General features: G+C 50.2%; 1 protein-coding gene across 1 annotated transcript in view; it reads left to right on the top strand.

The window, feature by feature from the left end:
* DLGAP2 (DLG associated protein 2) overlaps window positions 1-21,532 on the top strand; it is a 363,853-nt gene that overhangs the window by 141,032 nt on the left and 201,289 nt on the right. The gene's annotated exons all lie outside the window — the stretch shown is intronic.

Genomic DNA, 21,532 nt, shown 5'->3' with positions numbered 1-21,532 from the left:
AGACCAGGTATTTCCTGTGAAAGCGGTTGGGGACTGACCGAAGTTCCCTCCCCAGGGACCGTAGGAGCCTGAATCGGGAAGCCGAGCTCTGAAACTTAGATGCTCCGGGCACGTACTGGCCCCGACTTTGTTTTAAAGGAAAGGCTTTGGGGGGAGCTTGCCCGGATGACACGGTCTCCCATTTCTGTGCTGTTCTTTCCGGTGTTAAGCAGATAACCCCTAAAGCAGTGGCATTTGCCAAAACCTGGAAAGTAGTGAATCTGGATATTCCTTTAAAAAAATTACAGGATCAACATTACAGCCAAACCCACAACTCGGAGTTTAATGTCAGTCTTCTCCGCGGCCCTCGGTCTCCTCTGAGCAGTTCTGGGCACCCGTGCTCGCCCAGAGGGTCAACACAGTGAAGGCAGGGCTGCGTCCACACCAGCTCCCCTGCCCAGTCCGTCCCCCAGAGGACGAGAGGCTCCTTTGCTCTTATTAGCACAGACTCTGGCCTCAGCGTGGTCTCTTCTGTCACTGCCGGTGGATCCCTGCCCACCTCGTCCTCCCAGCTGGGGCCACACCGGCTGCCCTGCTCTGAGCCACACTTGGGGACCTTCCATCTTGTGATTTCTTCCAGCCTCCCGCTCTCTCCCTCCCTCCTGCCCCACTGCCTCCCCGACACTGCTTCACCCACCAGCTCCTTTTCCCTTTCAAGGTCAATCTCTGTCTTAGAAAGTCCTCTCCTGACCGACCTAAATAGAAGTGGGAGTAGGGACAGTGGCCACAGCCGTCGCCCGACAGAACCAGGTGTGCCTGGTGTGCAGTGCTGCGCCCGGCCAGTGGGGGGTCCCCTTCTCTGTCCCCCAAACCGGGATGTTCTCGACAGGGAGCCGGTGTGTCAGTAATCACACCAGAGGTAAATTAGGACTGTCGAAGGCCTGTGGGGTGATTCTGTCTCCTTACATACTGGAAGGCTCTCTTAGCCCCGTCTTTACAGAGAACCTGAGGCCCGAGGTGGAGGCGCCTCACCTGGGAGTCTGGCTGTGGGAGTGGCTCCCTCCCGTGTGGCCGCCTCTCACTGGTTCTGTAGCCTCGAGCTTTCATCGGTCGTCCGGCGGCCAGTTTCCTCCTTGCTGTGGGCACCTTCCGCCAGGCCTGTTCTTCCTGAAGCTGAGACCCTCAGCCAATGACCCCCAGCCGCACTGCCTCTGCATGACGCTTGTGCTCACACCCCCTGCCCCAGACTCACTAGAGCACGTTCGGAAACGCAGAGCTGCTCATCCCCAGAGGGAGGCCTGCGTTCCTGTCATCTGCTCTCAAAGCCTCACGGAACCTGTCAAAACTCAAAGGGGAAAATGACCTCCATCCACGTGGGAAACAGTAAACCTCGTCATCAAGGGGAGGGGGTGCGAGCACAAGTGTGCAGGGGCGGTGGGGCTGGGGGTCGTTGGCTGAGGGTCTCAGCTTCAGGAAGAACAGGGTCAGAACATCTAATTGGGAATTAACATAAGGAGTTTGCGAGTTCAAACTCTTACAGGCTGGGGTCCCCAAAATGGGCTTATGGGAGACCCACTTGTGCACAACAGGAAGCAGCTATGGGACATCGAGGTGAAGGGGAGACAGTATTCAGTGCACAGACGCCGTCCTCGCACGACGTGCTAGAAACCGTGCATGCAGCACCTGGGAAGCGTGCTTCTGACGTTGCCCGGGGAGGAGGCTGGTGCACATCCCTGGTGTTACTTAGTTCCAGCATTGGTTTCCTACTAATTTACAACCGTCTTCTCTGTTTTCCGAGAGCACGTGTGGACAGAAGGTGTGTGTCTGCAGGGCGTGCTTAGCCGTGCAGACGGGGGCTCAGGTCTTACAGGAAGAAGTTAACCACCCTGAATGTTGAGTAAAGATTATGAGCAGCATGTCTCTGCTTCAGACCAGAATGACCCGTCATTACCTGAGTGAATTAGGCTTCCCTCCTAACTGGCTTGGAACCACGATATGTTTTTTAATCTAATTTTCTCCTTGAACTGCACTTGGAGCCCCACACCACCCAGCTGCCACATTCTGTCTCACAACTGTGCACGTATCATCCTCTCTTCCCACCAAAGTCACAGTTCCTTGAGTTGGATACAAAGTAAACAGTGGTAACATAATTAGGGGGTAAACCCTGTTCCGTCTTAGCCGATGGAAAGTAGTGAGAAATCGAGGTAAAGAGGAGACGTTAACTCAACACGGAGACGCTGTTTTCCGCTTCACAGGGAGACGTAACAAGGTGATTGCTCTGCATTTTTAACCAGCGACTCCTGTACAGGGTGGGAAGAAGAATGACTCTGAGCCAATTAGTGGGTGGATGACATTTCTCTTTCCCCTACAAGAAGACTGAAAGTTTAAAATATTAAAGACAAAAACACCATTGCATAAGAAGGGCTGCTTGAGGGGGAAAAGGTGTCTGATCGGAGCTGCTGATCTCCGCTGCCTCTTTCTTTCTGTGAATAGGAAAGGAGAAGTCCCAGGTAAAATGGTGAGTTTACCAGCTGTCCTCGGGGCAGGCTGACATCACTTCAAAGTGAAATTTATTAAAAATCATCCGTGGCTCAAACACAGACACCTGTGCGGAGAGACAGGCACTGATGGACTTGGGCTCCGAGTCAGATTTTTCCAAAGAAGAACAGCCATTGCTTTGCAGGGCGAGCCCCGGGGTTGAGCGGCTCTGTCTGACCCTCGCAGGGGCTTTGTGACGACCGCTCAGCTTCCCCTTTGTGAGCAGGACGATCACCTGCTGGAATCTGAGAGTAAGTCAGCTGAGCTGTAGGCAGAGACTTACGGAGCCCCAGCTGCGTGCTCTGTTCTCCAGCGAGCGATGTGTGGGGCAGAGAAGAGCCAGGGGATGCGGCTCTTGGCATTAAAAGCACTCACGTTACTTTCTTAACCTCAGTCGTACTATTAGCCTTGACGTCTCCTTTCTGTGTGTTCTCCTAATAGTAATATGAAGACAGATTCAAGCTAATCAATTAATTAAAAGGTAGATTAATTAAAATGGTCATTTAGGGGTATGCAGTCTGTCTCAGGCATCACGGTGGCAGAATTTAAACTACAAGGAAGGTTCAGAGAGGGTTTCCACCCTCAAAGAGCTTGTGGTCCAAGGGGATTGCAAGGAAAATGACAGATAATGGAAATACTTAAATCTTCCCTCAGCACTTACCTGACATTCATGGAGCATTTACTGTGGGCCGGGAAGGTGGACTACGAGGATGGGTGTGGCTCAGTTCTTCCAAATAGAAATACAGTTTCGGATGCATGTTTGCAAGGGCCACAGTCTGGAACGTGTTTTCACTGCCGCATCTCAGGCACCTAGAACAGAGCCTGCTGGGCAGACAGAACGTGTCCAGTCAATAGTTACAATCCATGGTATAAATAAATGTTCACATACAAGTTTGTTTGTAAAGGTCCTGCAACATTCAGGATTTTGCTTCTGTCACAACTATCCTATATAAGGATAGAGCAGAAATTAATGAAATACAGAGTAGAGAGACAGTAGAAAATCAATGAACCCAAAACTGGCTCTTTGAAAAGATCAACAGAATTGTCACGCCCTTAGCTGGCTGATGAAGAGAAAAGAGACAACTCAAATTACTAACGTGCAGAATGAACAAAGAGACATTGCTACAGACCTCACAGAAAGCAAGGATTACAGGATAACATCCAGAATATGTGAAGAACTCATAGGATTCAACAACAAAAATTACAACCTATTTAAAAGTGGCAAAATGAGTTACACAGACATTTCTCTGAAGAAGATACACAAATGTCCAGTAAGTACGTAGCAGGATGTTCCGCCTTGTTACTCATTACGGAAGTGCAATCAAAACCATGGTGAGATGTCACTTCATATCATTGGAATGACTAATTAAAAACAGCAACCACCCCAAACCCAGGGAAGCACCAGTGTTGGTGAAGGTGTGCAGAAGTCAGAACTCTTAGCATTGCTGATGGGAAGGTAAAATGATTTAGTCGCCATGGAAAATGCTTTAGCTGTTCACGAAAAGACAGAATTTTTTGTTTTACCCAGCAGATTCCACTCCAAAGTATATAGCCAGAATAATTTAAAAGAGAAACAAATGCAAGCTTGCTCGCAGCAGGACTGTTCATAGCAGCCAGTAGGTATAAACAGCCCGTGAACTGAGGACTAGATCAGCACACTTCGGTACACACACACAGTGGAGTATTATTCAGCCCTGAAGAAGTATTGACACATGCGGCACCAAGGAACCTCCAAAGCATCACGTTAAGTGAGAGAAGCCAGGTATAAAAGGTCACATATTGTATGATTTCACTTACTTGAAATATCCAGAATTGTTAAAGCCACAGGGACAGACGCAGTTAGGCGGTCACCAGTGGCAAATGGGGGAAGGAGTGGGGAGCAACCCCTGACAGATACTGGGTTTCCTTTGGGCGTAATAAAAATGTCCTGGAACTAGACAGAGGTGGCCATTGCACAGCGTTGTGGGGAACTGAAGGCCACTGGATTGTTCACTTCAGCGTGGTTGACTTCATGTTATGACTTTCACCTCAGTTTTTTTAAGTTTTTGAAAAATGATAAGGTAGTTCTGTGAACAATTGTAAGTCAGTAAATAAAGTCACGTAATTGAAATGGACACATTTCTAACTTGACGCAACCTGCCGAGTTGGTGGTGGTACTAATGATGGTAGTGGCGGTAGGAATAATAGTAACAACAGAACAGCTGCCTGCCAAAGAGAGCTCGGGTCCAGATTGCGTCGCTGGGAGTTCCTGCCAAACGCTTAGAGAAAAGTGAACGTCACCGCTTCACACGTTGTGTCAGAACTAGAAGAGGAGGAAGCCCCAGCTTATTCTCTGAGGCCAGTGTTACTTTCATACTGAAACCATACGGTGATATCACAAGAGGAGAAGCTGCAGACCAGGAGTGCTCACGCACATCGTGAACATCATTACGTTTCTGGTGGGTCGTATACTCTGTGGGACACGACCAAGTGGAGAACAGCGCGTTTATCCTGTGTTCGCGATACAGAGGGCTTCATATACAACGGGGTTTGGGCCAGAGGACCAGCCAGGTCTCCCCTGGAAGCTTCCACAGTTATCCTGTTGGTGGGCGGGGGTGGCGCTGTTGGAAGTCCCAGGTGAGTATCTAAGGAGACAACAACCCATTTATCTCTTACAGACTTCTCTCAGTGAGAAGTTCTTCTTTGCTGCAGCCCACCACCCTAGGGAGAAGCTGGGTGCTCCCTCCTTGGGGCAGGTGCTGTGTGGCTGCTGCCCTGGGTGGTGCGTTGGCCCGCCGGGGCTCCCGTTCAGCGCCACAGACCTGGCGGCCTGAAGAGCAGAAACTTACTGTCTCGGTGCTGGAGGCCAGACATCTGAAATCGAGGTGTCGCAGGGCCGGCTTCTCTGAGGCTGTGTGTGGGGGGTCTGTCCGGGCCTCCCTCCTGCCTTCCAGCAGTGCCCTGCTTGTGGAAACAGAGCTGCAGTCTTCGCCTGGCATCTCGCTGTGTGCGTGGCTCTGTGTCCAAATTCCCCTTTTCATAAGGACACCGGTCACCTTGGATTAAGGGCCGTCCTACAAAGGACATCGACCTCATCTTAACTAATTGCATCTGCAGGGACCCCTTTTCCACATAAGGCCACGTTCTGCCCTCCTGGAGGGTAGAACTCCCACGACAGGAACGGCAGTCGCAGCGCAGCCATAGCAGGTCGCTTCAGGTCTGGAGTGATCCATGTCAGGGAACAGTTTGAAAACGAGGCTTAAAGTTACATCCAATGATCCAGCTTTGACTTTGGGCGGCTGGTGAGTCTGGCTTTATTAGTTATCAGTGATGGAAACCTCAGAGGTTGAGAATTAGCTTTGAATTAGCAGATCACTTGGTTGGAGCTTTGTATGTGCCCTCAGGTGAGTCCGCGCACGATGTTTGCAAGTGTGGCAGGTGCGTTTGATTATCATCGTGCTGGGCTTAGGAATGCTCTCAGGTCTCCACGTATTACTTGCTCCCTGGAGTCGCTGCGGTTTGCCTCTGAGGACGTGCATGTGTATGAACACTCACAAGAGCAGAACAGGGTCGTTGGCCTTAGTACTCTGTAATGTACTCCATTTTAACTAATAGAAATGACTTGCAGTAACTGTGTAACTTTAATTTCTCAGAGCAAGAGTGTGATTTAAATTTAACCTGGCAAAAATCATGTAAGTGGTGAAAAGTAATCAATTCCGGAAACAGTCGGGTTGGCCTTGTTCAGTTTTAAAGTTCAGCAGGGAACTTACATTCTTCATTCTGATGACTGAATTTTCACAACTTAGAAATACAGAGAAAAATATAGCTGTCACACTATTCAAATGACTTGTCTAATAAATCTTTCTGAAGTTTTGATATGACAGCGTACATCAATTCTGAGCATTACCTCTGTTTTAAGTCTTTCTTTATGGTATGAGATTATCTCTGAGGGACTACAAGGAGAGACGCGTGCAAGGCTTGCTTTGATGATTGGCATTCCGGTGTAATTTGGGGTAATGGGATTTAATTTGTTTGTAGATAAACTTACCTAAAGGGACCATCACAAGAACAGAAATCTCCTAGCTTATATAAACAACGGAAAATTAATTAACATGGAAGCACTAATTAGTTTATCCAATCTGCTGGCAGGGCTCTAGGTGCCGAGGGACCGGCGTGCGAGGTGGGCGGGGGAGGGAGCCGCTGGTTTCAGGGACTAGAGAGAGGAGAGATGCTGCTGGCAGGAGACGGGGAGGCTGAGGGGGGACCTCCGGCAGTGCTGCCTCCTCGGACCTGCAGGAGAAGAGGTGCCTGGAGCTGGCCGTGGTCCTGACGGTTGTTGAAGGCCTTGGGGCCTTCCCTGTGACTTCTCTGAGGGTCTCCCATCTGTAAAATGGGGACATGCCTGTGTGGCCAATGTCATGTGCTTCTTATAAAATGTTCCCTGTCTTCAAATGCCTCTTTACCCTGTTTCCTCTTTTTTTTTTAATTCAAGTATAGTCAGTTACAATGTGTCAATTTCTGGTGCACAGCATAATGTTTCTGTCATACGTATACATACGTATATTCCCTTTCATATTCTTTTTCATTATAGGTTACTGCAAGATATTGAATATGGTTCCTGGTGCTGTATAGTAAAAACTTGTTGTTTATCTATTTTATGTATAGTAGTTAATATTTGCAAATCTTGAACTCCCAATTTATCCCTTCCCACCCCCTTTTCCCCCAGTAACTGTAAGTTTGTTTACTATGTCTGTGAGTCTGTTTCTGTTTTGTAGATAAGTTCTTTGGTATCTTCCTCTTTTTCTTTTTTTTTAGATTCCACATATGAGTGATATCATACAGTATTTTTCTTTCTCTTTCTGGCTTACTTCACTTACAATGACAATCTCCAGATCTGTCCATGTTGCTGCAAATGGCATTGTTTTATTCTTTTTTTATGGCTGAATGGTATTTCATTGTATAAATATACCACGGCTTCTTTATCCAGTCATCTGTCAGTGGACACTTAGGTTGCTACTGTGTTTTGGCTGTTGTAAATAGTGCCGCTGTGAACAGGAGTGCATGTGTCTTTTTGAATTAGCGTTCCCTCTTAAATGCCGCTCAAGCACCCTCCTCAAGGAAATGTTCCTGCCTACAGAGTGAGGCCGTCTTCTCTTATATGGGCCCTGTGCACCTGACGTGGGAGCACTGGTCACAGTTTACATGTTATATATATATTCTTGCAACTTCTTTAATGGTAGACACCTCTCCCATTTGAAGGTAAGCCCTGAAGGAGGGGCTGCAATGAAGAAGTGAATGAATGAAAACTTCCCCTGAGGCTTCAAATATCATCTCAGTCTTTCTGGTCTCTGCAGAGCCAGTCCTGACCCCCTGGAAAACTTAGGTGTTACTTCTCCCATTTTCACTTCCATTTATTATCCTGGTTTTTTGCACATGTGTCTCTCCCTGGAAGGATACTCCCAGCACTTAGTGTGGGGCCTGTAACGTGGTGAGTGCTCACACATTTGTGCCAAATGAGTTAGGTGAGGAAGGAAATACAGAGTGAGGGAACAGGGTGTCCCCTCCAAAGCCCCCATGTAAAAGAGATGCTACAGAAACACACAGGAGGGACCAGCTAATTCATTATGGAGCAGTTAGAACTGACTTCCTAAAGGATTGATATTTAAAATAAATTTTAAAGAATGCCTAGGACTTCAGCAGGTGGTGCTGGAACACCTGAATATTCACATGCAAAGCAATGAAGTTGGGTCCCTAACTCACAGCATATACAAAAACTAACTCAAAATGCATCAAATGCCCAAATGTAAAATCTAAAATTATAAAACAACATAAGCATAAATCTTTGTGATCTTAGATTAAGTAACGGTTTCTTAGACATGACACCGAAAGCACAAGCAACAAAGGGCAAAAAAAACCTAATTGAATTTCATTGAAATCTAAAATATTTGCTTTTTCAAGGGTCGCCATCAAGAAAGTGAAAAGAAAACCCACAAAACTGGGAAATTTTCTGCAACTCATATATACAATAAAAGCTTATGTGTAGAAATTACAAAGAACTCCTGCCACTCAATAATAAAAAAACAAGCCAATAAAAGAATGAGCAAAGGACTCGAATAGACATTTCTCCAAAGGAGACGTGCAGACAGCCAATAAGCACGTGAAAAGATGTCCACCACCATTAGACACCAGAGAAGTGCCAATCAAACTTATTGAAGAACTTGCACGTGCATGTTTGTAGAGGCATTATTCATAATAGCCCAAAGGTGCAAATTACCCAAGTGCCCACTGACTGTGGAATGATGAATAACCTGTGTATATCTGTATAATGGAATATTGTTTAACAGTCAGACAGAAGTGCTGACGCATACTACACCATGGAAAACCTTAAAAACATTTTTCTAAGTGAAGCCAGTCACATTTTACAACCACATATTATAGGATTGATTTACGTGAAGTGTCCAGAATAGGCAAATCTATAAAGAAATTAGATTAGTGATTGCCAGGGGCTGAGCTGATGGGGGACCTGAGGTCGCCTGCTAAAGGGTACAGGATGAAAATACTCTGAAATTGATGTGGTGAGGTTGCACAACTCTGAAAATATGCTTAAAACCATTGAACTATATATACACTTTAGGTGGGCAAATTCTATGGTTATATGAATATCTGAATAGACCTGTTATTTTTTTAAATCACTAAAGGTAAAGAATGAGTCGTCATTTTCCAGGCAAAGAAGGGCAGAAAGACACACTTCGTGCACAATAGCACGTGCAAAGGCCCAGGGGTAAATGAGCCCACCTTGATCTGAGAACACAGAGTGGTCTGGTGTGGTTCTAGTGTACCCAGGGGAGGTTGAAAGAGGTGTCTTCTACTCCTTGGTAAGAGGTAAAGGCTCTGTCATTTAGGAAATGGACCTGGTATCAAAATCAGAGCACTTTTAACTTCCATGCTGAAATTTTATGTGGAAATTTATTCCTCTTTCTTATGTGTTATCAATGACTGCCATTCAATTCATAAACATACCTGGCTTCCTAAATATCCTATGTTATGTTATGTTAAATTATGAATAGGGTTCTGTATGTTGTCTAAACATTTGTAATCACCTCATTACATTTGGTCACTTTAATGTTAAAAAGTGGGTAATTAGCCCAAGTAAAATCAGTAAATGAAGGAGAGAAACTAACCTAAAAATGGAAGTGTCATAGAAACTTTCAGGAAAACCTGGAAGTAGGGGAACAATGTTCCTGCTGATCACAGTTATCTTCATGCAGAATAAAAGCTGAAGTGATGATGCTTTTGGATACACTGACTGCTCTTCAGATTTTCATCCTTCATCCTTTCCTCTGGACCTTCTGCTGCTGTGACTTGTCCGTGGCTGCCGAAAGCTCAGTGAACTTCTTAGCCGTGTTTCTTCTCAGCCTCTCTCACTGTGGGGAACCATGCGAATCCTCTGGATTGGGGGCCACTCATGCTCTTCTCTATCAGGGTGCAAAGTTAAGTATGGTTTCAGGACCCCGTATTTTGAATCACTTTCAGGTTCTCAGAATTGGAGACAAGGCTTCCATTGTAGCTATGTTTGGCTCCAGTTTAGAGAGATATTTTGTAAGTCTAAATGATCACAAAGAATTACTCTCTTTGAAAAATAAATTCAAGCTAAAGTAAAAAACATTTGTAAAATATCTATACTTTTCCAGGTAGGTTTAACTGCCCTTCAACTTCATGTACTGCCTACAAGTGACGGAAATGGCAAAAAAAATAGGTTATGATAAATCAAAAAATAGAAAATACAAATGGAAGTGAAATTAAAGTGTGACAGCCATCACCCGGTGAACATTGTTTCAACTTTCACAGCGGAGTTCTTTCTGCAGAGTCTGAGTAATGAGCCAGACTTGACAAATAAGCCGCTGCCTCTGTCCGTGGTGCTGAACAACGCCTAGCTCACCAGATCTTGTGACTCTTACTGTAATAAATGAATGCCTTGCCACAAACAAAGAGGCTTAAAAATAAGTGATATTTTGCTGACACTTTGGGAACTAACTAAGGACATACTGATGTCAGGGAAAGGATATTTGGTACAGAAGGTTCCAGTAGAAATATTTATGGCTTAGGGAACTGAAAGCTACCCTGCAGCGGTCTTGGACCCGTTGTTACCTAAGGGGCTCCCATGAAGGCACATGTCCTGCATCTGCCTGTATCATCACAGCATTGTAGACTGTTTGGTGCCTTTGGTATTTCGCACAAATTTCCTTTAGTTTGACAATAATAAATTAGGTCAAGTCCCCTGAGGCTAATATTTATTCTCTTTGTGCAATTATCAGAAATAGATACAGACTATGACTGAACGCCTATTTTTAAAAACACTAATAAATGTTCGTGAGCACCTCTGAATGTGCCATTCCACATGAGAAGGATTCTCAGTGATTACACATCCGTACGTCTGTGTGTGCGTGTGTGTGTCTGCCAGTCAGCATGCATGAGGCGTGTAGACAGAAGCAGTCATACAATTACACGTGTGTGTGTTTGTATTTGTGTATTATGTATTTGTCTGGAATCTCTGGGTTCATACATGTACTTATATATTTTTAAATGTATATACATATGTGTCATTAATCCCTATGGGAATAGTAGATGACTGACTACCTATTGATGTTATGGCACAAAATGCATAAGGAATATCAACAATCTAATGCGACTGCCTCACAGGAATTAATTGTAGTACAATGTAAATCTTGGGGAGATTTCCTCTTCAAACAGGGGATAGAATCTCTACTTTCGAAGACTAATTCTGAAAAATTCCTAGGCACAGGTGAAGGGGAGGCCCAGCCCTGGCCTCAGCACACCCCAGTCTGGAAGGGAGAAGCCGTCCTGGACCACTGACTGAAGTGTAGAGAAGCTCATGACCCACAAGGAAGAAGGCAGCTGATTCTGCCTGGGGCACTGGTGGGGACTGGTCAGGCAGACTGTGTCGTGTGAGGCTGGTCCTCAAGGGGAGGTGTGAGGGTGAGATGACAGGGGCAGAGGTGACAGCAGAGATGTGACCAGCATGGCAGGTTTGGGTTCCCAGGCTTCCAGGAAGGCCAGGTTGGGTGGTCCCTCACAGGAGCCCTGCCTCACCCCTGTCCTATTTCTGACCACCTGCAGCTGTTTCCTGAGGCTCCCCTGTTCTCTTACTTCACCTCGTGCCAACGTTCCTTTAATAAGTGACGTAGCAGGAGCTGTGTCCTGCCTGGCTGAGGTACTGTGACATGCACCACCTTCCCCGATAGCTGATGGATCCTGGTATTTATAATTATGTACATTTGGTGCATTTGGGTGATGAAACTCCTTATGGTGATAAGAATGTGAGCATTTTGGATTTATGTAGCACATATTTGTTGAGTGTCTCTTATGTGCCAGGAACTGTTTTAAATCTGTTGATAGAAGGGAGAACACAATACAAGATCTAGGCTGATTGAGTTTGTATCCGATGTGGGGAAGAAGTGAATGACACACTTTGACCCAAATGCACAGTTGAGTCAGTACTTTTAACCTGAGTTTTAGCCTGGATAGAGCTTGACAAGAGAGGTCTGTTCAGAATGGATTCCTCACAGCAGAGAAGATGCCGCATGTTGAGTTTTGGAGAGGAACATTCTGGAGAGAGGGAAGAGCAGGTGCAAGCCGTCTCCTCCTTGGTCCAGGAGAGGGAGCCTGGCAATGAGAGCTGAGACTGGGGGACCTGGTCTGAGGGCACAGAGCCTTGTGGGGGTCCTTCAGGCTTCTGCTTGGCTTCTTAGCTGTGATGGGAAACTATGAGAGAGCTTAAAAAGGGGGTGGCATGATCTGATTTATGCTTTAAAGCTGCCACATTGGACCCCAAAGTGCAAACTAGGAGCAGCTGGGAGGCTGTGACCGCAGGGGAGTCAACTTTGGTAACTCTTGTATGAGGTGTTGGCAGTGGAGGTGGAGGGCAGTGAGTGGATTCATGGGAACTTTCGGAGTTTCGGTTTGAGGAGAATAACTGACTAACTGGATGCAGGCGTGGGAAAGAAGATAATCAAACACTACTCCTGTATTTTAGCCTTGACCGTGCAGATCAGGAGGAGATGGTGAAGGCCTAAGGTACTGACTGCCAGAGACCCCGAACACACCATCCAAACTGAGTGGAACTCTGAGGCATGATGACGTGTCCATGGAGAGTCATGGATTAATACAAACGTATCATCTGCAGGCCAGGGCGCATGGGAAATCTCTGTGCCTTCGTCTCAGTTTAGTGGGGAACCTAAAAATGCCCTAAAAAATAAAGTCTATACAAAATAAAATTGAACCAAACCAAAAACCCCAGTCCATCTGTCTTCACATGGTGAAGATTTAATTGATAAGATTTTGATGACTCAGGGTTTGGGTTTGAGCAACCGGGAGGACTCATGTGGCACCAGCAGGCAGAGGAAGTCACTGATGTGTGACAACGTCTGTGACAGAAGTGTGTGTGTGTGTGTTGGTGGCTGACTTCAGTGGCAATGTAGAGAACTGGCTTAGTCCAGGCTGCTGAGACAAAGCACTGCAGGACAACAGCTTGTACACAACAGAAATGTACGGTGAGACCAGGGAGCCTGTGTGGCCGGTGCCCGGGGGGACCCTCTTCCAGGCTGCGGACGGCTGACTCCTCGTTATCCTCTCGTGGCAGGAGTGAGGCGTGAACTCTCCTTTTATAGGGGCTTGATGCTGTGAGGGCTTCACCTCCACGACCTCACTGCCTCCCCGAAGGCCCCACCTCCTAACACTGGGGACTAAGGTTTCAACTAAGAATTTGGGGAGGGGGCAGAAACACTCAGTCCATGGTACACGTGGCCTAGCAGTGTCACCCCTGAATATATACCCAAGAGAAGCGAAGGCAGGGACTCAAACAGATCCTTGCACACCCTATTCACAGCACGTTACAACAGCCAAAAGGTGGGAACGACTCAAGTGTCCGTGGACGTGGTTGTGTACGTACAATGGAGCATAATTCAACCTTAAAAAGAAAGGAAATGCTGCACCTGCTACAACACAGATGAGCCTGGAGGACGTTATGCCGAGTGAAATAACCTTGGAGATTAAGATTTCAATGTATGGGTTCGAGATGGAGGTGGGAGGGACAATCAGCCAGTGCATTGCAGGGACCATTTGGAAAACCTGCAGAATGGCACCTCAGGGGCCCTGCTGTCCTGGGCAAGAACCAGAACCCTAAGAACAAGGGAGGCGGTGCTGTGTGCGCACAGGAAGAGGGAACTGTGAAGGCTCAGTGGGAGGTGGAGGGTCTGGCTGGACCCGGGGAGAAAGGCAGACACAGGGGACTGTCCAGGTCGTGACTGCTGGGCTGAGGGACCCCAGCATCAGTGGGCCTTGGGTCTGTGATCTGAGCTTGGGGAACGTCCTTGGCATAAATGACTGGTCGTTAAAGCCACGATATTGAATTAACTCACCCAAAGAGGCCTTGAAAAGTGAGACAAGAATGGGTCAAGAACAGGACCGGGGACATCAGTTTTCAAGGAGAGAGGGCATCATGTTGGCCTGTGACACTGAAGAGACCGAACTGGGGCAACTCCGCGCAGCCCCCTTCGTGCTGTGACTGAGGGCGGCTGAGCTGATGGGAAAGGACCACGTACGTCCTCGACTGTTTGTTGACACTGAGAAAGGAAGTGGCGGGAACACCCGAAGTCCAGAAACCCCAGGTGTCAGGACTGTGTCTCAGGAGCAGTCTGCACACTCAGAAATAGATCGCGGGTCCTGCCCGTTGACTCGCCCACACGACTGACCAAGGCAAATGGCTCCGTGTCTCTGGGCATCTTTTCCTGATCCAATGAGAGAAGTAATGCTGGGCATTTACATACAGTCGTCCTGGGAGTTAAGACTCGAGTCGTGAGAAGCACTGAATTTCACAGGTGAAAACGGTGTAAAGTTGAGCGACCTTTCAGCTCTCCACGGGGAGCCACTGACTCGCGGGTGATGTGTGTCCCAGATGCACTTCTGCCTGGCAGTGAGCATGTGTTTGCGTTGAATAATCTTGAGACCCTGTTTTTCCTCTGAGATTCCAAGAAATCATTCAACTTTCTGAAGTCAAGCATACTGGGAGGGTAAATGAGCTCCCTAGAAACACTCCAAAGTCAAATATGTCGTTTTGGGGTCTGACACCTGGGAAGCGGATGAGTGGAGGTGTGACGTCATGGGGTATGTGGTTCCAGAACAGGTGAGCGCTTTGTGCTGCGCTGCACGCGTGTTTCTGGCGGACGTGGTGGGGCCGGGTGTGCAGACTGAGAGCCCCAGTGCAGAGACGGGTCCCTGCTTTGGTCACAGCCATGCCCCCCACACGAGGATGATGCCAGGACGTAGGAGATTTCAGTCGGTACTTGTGGAAGGAGGGAGGGCGGGGTCTCTGAGGTGCATGGGCTTGATCGTGAAAACTGAATTGTATGCACCACTGTTGATCCTGAGGAGGTGCCCGTGCCCAGCAGACAGGGGCTTCCAGACAAGAGAAGACCACACCCTCTCATCTCCTTGTCCATGGATTTGTAGTTTTGTCCCCTAAGGCTCTTTGCGTCATTCAAGCTACTGATTCCTGGGTGTGCCTTCACATTTTAAGATTTAATGTTAAAATCCTCATTAGGATTTTGCTTATATGCAGGTATTTGATTGAGTGAATGTCCTGCACCGTAATCGTGGATCCACGGTGGAGCACACTGGCCTCCTGCAGGCTTCCCAGCCGTGTAGCTTCTGACGGGGTTTCTTCACGTGTTTCCTAAGCGTTGAGGAAGCCTGAATACAAGCCTCTACTGTTCTGCTGCTCTGGTGCATTTCTGATGTGTACTTTGAAAGGGAAGAAGAGACTGCACATAGCAGTCTTCTTGATGAAATGTTTTGAAAATGATTGGAAACAAACTTGCATTACTTCCCCAGATGTGTATGCTGACTCCTTTCCCGAGAGGGTCACGCCATCTAGACAAGTCCTGATCCTCCTGCAAAGCCCAGGTCACTCTCACCGACCAGGGTGCCCAGCCCACTGGGGCCGTAGGCTCGTCTAGAACACATTCCACCCCTTGGTCTTGGCTCGTGTTAGCTTGTAATCAGTTCTTCTCAGTGTCTGCCCCTGTGAGGTGATGCTTATCTTTATAGGTTAGTAATCAAACATAATGAAAATCCTTTGTAAACTGCGAACATTGGGGACTGATGGGTGTGTGCGAGGTTTGGGGATAAGGATTTGGGTGGCTGCATCATTCACTGTGGGAACAGCCCTGGGGGTAGTATCTATTGCCCTCCCTTAGATGGTAAAACTGTGTCTTGTTTATTTGAAATTGGAACAAAGACAAACTCAGATGGTGGTAATATTAACAGCTAATATTTACAGACTTGCTTTGTGCCAGAAACATTGTTTTCCTTTATACTTACGGTGTTTGCATTTGAAAGAATGCCTTTCACGTTACAAATTCACATCTGTTCTCCAAGATTTCGCATTCTATCTGCTGTCTCCCACCTGCCCCGTAGGACCAGCCTCCTGTTGCCGCACTTCCCTCCTCAGAAATAACAGCTGATAAAAATCCGCTGTTTAGCGTTCAAGGCTTTCCTGTGTAATTATGGGTGGACGGCAGGCACCATGTGTCACAATAGGGCATCCGTGCTCATCAGCCGGCGTAAGCCTGGCACACGGTAGGCTCTCTCTGATAGTTATTGAATAAACATTAAAGAATTCACTTTCAAAAATGGAAAGGAGACCCTCTGTTTACCTTTTCCTCTTTAGTTTTGAATGTTCAGATTTTTTTCCATTTTAGTGCGTAAGTTTTCATAGAATCAACAGATTATGATTTATTTAAACATTCCTTGGTTGATGAATAGTCAGGTTTCTTGAGCTGGTGTGTCCAGTGGCGATGTCACACGGCCGTGTCGTCATTACACCGTGTTGCTCCACGCCCATGGTGCCGGGCGGCCGTGTCATCATGCAGTTACAGCATCGCATGGTCGTGCTGTGGTGTGTCGTGTGTGGTCGCACGGCCATGTTATGTGACGTTTGCTGGGTGCTGTCATACGGTCATGCTGTCCTGCACTCAGCTCTTCATCCAGCCGTGCTGTCATCTGTCACGTTGTTATAAAGTCGGTGTCACATGTCACACATCGTCATGTGAGGTGCAGTCACGCTGTCACGTGGTTCTGTGTTGTATGGCATTTGTCGTCCTGTAGCCATGTTTCCACGTGTCATGTTGTCATAATGTCTCTGCCATGTGCCTCATGACGTCCTCTCGTCCTGCGGTCGTGCGGTGTCACATCAGGTACTTGGATACCAGCACGCGGGGTCACGCACATGGTGTCCGCAGAGGGTCACGTGGCCCCCTCCTGGCTTGTCTGAGGAGCACTGACGGTGGCAGCGGCGCCTTGGTTCCAGGCGTCTTCTCCTCCCATCCAGGCCTGAGCTCCACCTGGGGGGCTCTTGCTGGGAGCACATGCAGGTATGAGCTCCCGGAGCATCCTGCCACCCGTGTGAGCGGATGCTCTGCACTAGGAGAGGAGGCCGAGGGGCTGTTCTCCTGGCCGTCGGGGCCTGGCCCAGGGGGCGCAGAGGCAGTGGATCGGTCCAGCTGGCACAGCCAAGCCCTCTGAGCCCAGCCACCCCCCGGCCCCGCAGCTTGGGGCCCCGCCTGCCGCCCCTTCTCTGCCCGCGTCCAGCTGGCAGCCGGCCCAGAGCGGAGTGAGCCCGCCTGCTTCTCCTTCATGGCCGGGTTCGAAGAAGCCTCAGGAAAGGGGTGTCCTGTTCTCAGTGATCTTGAACTCGGCCTTGCCGGGGGTTCGGCAGCGCCAGCGGGACTGTGCCAGCCAAGCTTGGCAGCTGTGCCTGCGGGAGCTTCTGTGCCGTGTCAGCTGTTTGCACCACGGGCTCGCTGGAGAGCTGCCTGCCGGCCGCCGGGGCTCCTCCGCCGCTGCCCACCTCCCCCGACCCGGGTGGGTCACAGGGGCAGGGCGGGGAGGGACTGTGGCCGGGGCCGCCGGATGCTGGAGCAGGAGAGAGCATAGGGGGTGGCTGTCACCCAGGCCTGAGAGCCGCCTCTCAACACATGTGCTTAAATTAGAGCCGCCCCTGCGACGAGATGCTCTGTGGGGTCGCACCAGGGACGCAGAAGTCGCTCTGTTCTCGCAGGTTAGAATCCGCGCCTGCTCGGCGGAGAGCGGCCTGCGGCCTCGGGGGCTGCTCCCGGGGGCTGCGCCTGGAACAGGTCCGGTACGTCGTGCACAGGACGTCGTGAGGCAGAGTCCTCTCTCGCGCGTCAATTAGCATCAATTAGCGGAGTCGTCTCCTAATTTAAGTGAGGATCCGCACTAATGACGCCGCCGCCGCGTACAGGTTTAATTCGCTTCCATTGGGAGTAATTTTTAGCGGTGCTCCTTGGGGAAGAAGCCCGCGCACGTCAGACCTGCACGCGGATTCCCGGGAAGCGGAGTCCCAGGCGTGGGGGAGGCCGGGGGGACAGGAGGGCGGGGGCGCAGGACCTGTCGAGGCCGGAGGCGCCCTTGACGGAGCCCCGCGCAGCCCCAGGCACCGTGTGGCGTCCGCACTTCGGTTCGGCTGCCGCCAGCAGCCGCCCGGCCAGCCTTCCGGTGAGGACTAGGCCCGGAAGTCGAGGCTCAGAGGGTCAAAGGCCTTCCGCAGGCCACGCCCACCAGGCCCGCGCCCTGCCTCCTCCCCGGGAGGGCGCGCACCTGACGTGAAGGCTTCGGCTGCGGTGTCTCCCCGGAGTCTGAGGGGCGCGTAAGTGGGACAGGATGTGGCGAGAGCGCGGCACAGGGCTCCCGGCGGTGCTCCCTCCGTGGGCATCTCCTGGTGCTGTTAGTGGCATCCCCCTCCTCCTCCCTACCTCCTTCCCTCCGTCCTTGGTCCCAGGACCATCCCACGTCCCGTCCCCACCCACCCCCGCATCCCCTCCCCAGTCCCCTCCCCCCGCATCCCCTCCTCCCCAGCCCCCTCCCAGGTGTCCAGTGGTCCTGGGAGCCATTTACCCCAGTTTGGAGGAGTTGACTTCCCCTAGGATGCACCTGGGGGAAGGTCCCAGGGACCCTCACCACATCTCGTTGTTAATCCCTGTGGCCCACGGCAGGAGGCCCAAGATGGACCCTTAAGAGAGAAACACTGAGTTGTGTGAGCGCTGACAGACGGGCCCCTCTGTGTCCTGGGCGTACAATAGACAGAATGGCAGTTTCTTACTTATGATCTTGCTGGAAGTAATTTGTTTAAAGGCTGAGACCCAGATGCATTAATAACTGAATTTGAAATGGCATTTGCTTAAGACTTGCGTTCCGGAGAAGTTAATACGCCACTGGTTGAACGAGTATCTTTTTCCTGAGGCTTTTGAGTGATCTTTGATTCACAGAATCTGAATTCCCTGAAGGTACCCGTTGCTGTGCTGTTATTATGGTGATGACGATGAAGCTGTTACTGTGTTTTGAACTTACCGGAGAGTTTTGAACGGATATAACCCGTGATGGACATTAAACGTACTGAGAAAGTCCTGTGTTTGGGGGCCAGTTTTGATGCAGATTAAGTTATCGCTCTGTGGGTGGTGAACCAGTCTGATTCTCGTCCAAGTGAACAACCTGGTGTTGCGTTTTGGCCCCCTACAGGCGCAGTGGGGTGGAGGGTGGTCGAGGCAGGGGGTGGGCTAGGAGGAAAATCCAGTCCCCCAAGTGTGCCCCCTGCCCCCGCCACCCCGCCATCATTAGCTCCATGAAAGCAAGGTCCTGGCTGTTACCGCCTCCCTGTGCAAGTGCCTGCCTCCCTGAGGCACCAGGAGTTCAGTGTCCGCTCTGCCCTGTCATTGTGTGGCCTCGGACAGGTCCCCAAACGCAGTCAGTTTCAGTGGCCGCGTCCTGGTGGAGCAGCTGGGTACAGTGCACATTCAGCACCCGCGCTGTGGTGTGAAGAGGTTCCTCGAGGTCACACTGAGGGGCTCTTGGTTGAATGGACGACTGAGCTCCTTCGTGGTGGGGCCTTGAGCCTCTGTTTGGGAATGGTTATAATAAAATTTTGTCGACTGAGATAAACACGCAGCCTGGAAGTTGAGAGTTATGTTTTATTTGGCGGAGGACTCGAGCCGGGATGACAGCCTCCCAGATGGCTCTGAGGGGCTGCTCCGGAGAGGCAGGGGAGCAGCCAGGATATATGGGAGCTTTACAACAAAGACCAGGTAGTTGGAACAATAAAAGATTACTTGTTACCTAAAGAAAACCGGGCATCTCAAGTTAAAGAATTCAGTGCTTTTCTATGTATGGGAGGGAGCAAACATTTGGGCTCACTGAATTCACTCCTTTGACAAGCACCTAGCTGCCTAGGGCCAGTGTCCTGTCCCTCCTTGTTCTGAGTCCCCTCAGAGGGCACCATGGTGAGTGGCTGCAGATGCCCGGCTGCAGGCTGGTCTCCACTGGGGGGTGGGGGCAGCCGCGGATGACTTGATGGCTTCAGCGTTCTTTGTTTACTGATATGGTTTGCAGTATTTTTCATTCACAGTTCAATGCAGGGTTATCCTAGGGGCCTTGGTTTTAACGGAAGGGGAGATAGAGCCTCCCAGCGCTCTGAATTCTTATACAAAGCAGTCTTTGTTTTCCTGACTACGAGAATAAAGAACCGGTTTCAAGTTTCTGATGGGGAAAGACTGATGGCCCGGGGGGCTGCTTTGGGCTTCAGCCTCACTGTACACACAGGTGATGGCCCACCTCTACTTGTCCCACTGTGGGTCCCGGGGGTTCCTTCCACCCGGTGGGGAGCATGCAGTTGACACACCCCATGCTCTCTTGTCCTCCGTCCCCATGGCTCCTCCCCCAGCACGGGTCTGGGGACTACAGCCTGCACAGTCTGTAAATCCGATCCAGCACAGGGAGCCTAGTTCACTTTGAAATCCGAGTGAGTCTGACGTGGGCATCACTGTCAGCCCCAGTGAGGACCCTTACCCACCTCCCGCAGATACCTGGGAAGGGGCCATGGGTGCCTGCTTCCTGTGCCCCGAGGGCCTGCTTCAGCTGCAGGGTGGTCGGCCTGGGCCTGGGCTGGGCTGTGCCCTGCCGGCCGCCCTTCCTCACTAGGCCAGGCTCGCTCACATGTGCTGACTGTGTGTGTACCCGACCTTGCCAGGCCTGGCGCCGGAGAGGAGCAGCCCCCATGTGCTGGGCTGGGCCACTGTCTCTCCTTTTTAAGGCCCTGCGATCCTCTCCCCACTCTCGTTTTCTGGACCCCCATTTTGTTGTGCAGAGCTCTGGGCTCAGAGCTGGAGCACCGAACAGTGGTCACACCTTCCGTCCCGCCCTCCGTCCCAGCAGAAGTGGCGGGGCCTCTGGACTGTGACCCTGTCTCTGGCCTCTCCCCCTCCCCCACTTCTGGAAAGGGGTGGCCCCAAGTTCTGTTCCCCCTCCCCATACAGAAGTACAATGTGTTTTCTCTCAAGCCTCCAGCAGAAATTCTGATTGTTAGCCTGCTGCCCACCCCCACACCAGGCGCACAAGCACTCAGACGTGGGCACACACGTGTGCGCACACATGCACACACGCACACACACACACCCCCCGGGTGGGCGAAGCCAGCCCTGCCCTGGTTCCTCCCTGACCCTTGGCCTCTGTCCCCTCAGCCATCCTGGTCCAGCCACCAGGCATCCCCTGAGGAATGACGGACACACTGCCCTTTCTCCCTCAGAAACCAGTGTTTCTAATTTCTGTTTAAAGAAAAACTCCCATCAGGGGCTCAGCTCCCTCACTGCCCCCGCGTGTCTCCCCAGCCTCTCAGGCCAGGCTCTTCCCCTCCATCCAGTCTCAGCTGCGCCTTCGATGTGGCGTTTCCCGCACATTTCTGTTATCGGAAGCCCTCCTAGACCCTCAGGGCGCAGCCCAGACGAAGGCTCCTCAGTGAGCCCAGCACAGAGCCGGGTGCTCGTCCCCAGAGCCATTCTGTCCTCCCCCAGCCTGACCGGGCCAGCCCTGAGCATGTGTCACTGCCCCTTCGTCCCTACGTAGGGAGTGTCCCTGTCCCCACAAGGGCGGAAGGGCAGGTCTGGAGCGC

This window comes from Vicugna pacos, chromosome 26 (assembly GCF_048564905.1).
Source record: "Vicugna pacos chromosome 26, VicPac4, whole genome shotgun sequence".
Classification (NCBI taxonomy): Eukaryota; Metazoa; Chordata; class Mammalia; order Artiodactyla; family Camelidae; genus Vicugna; species Vicugna pacos.
The sequence above is the reverse complement of the archived record's forward strand: the minus strand, read 5'-3'. Positions and strand labels throughout refer to the sequence as shown.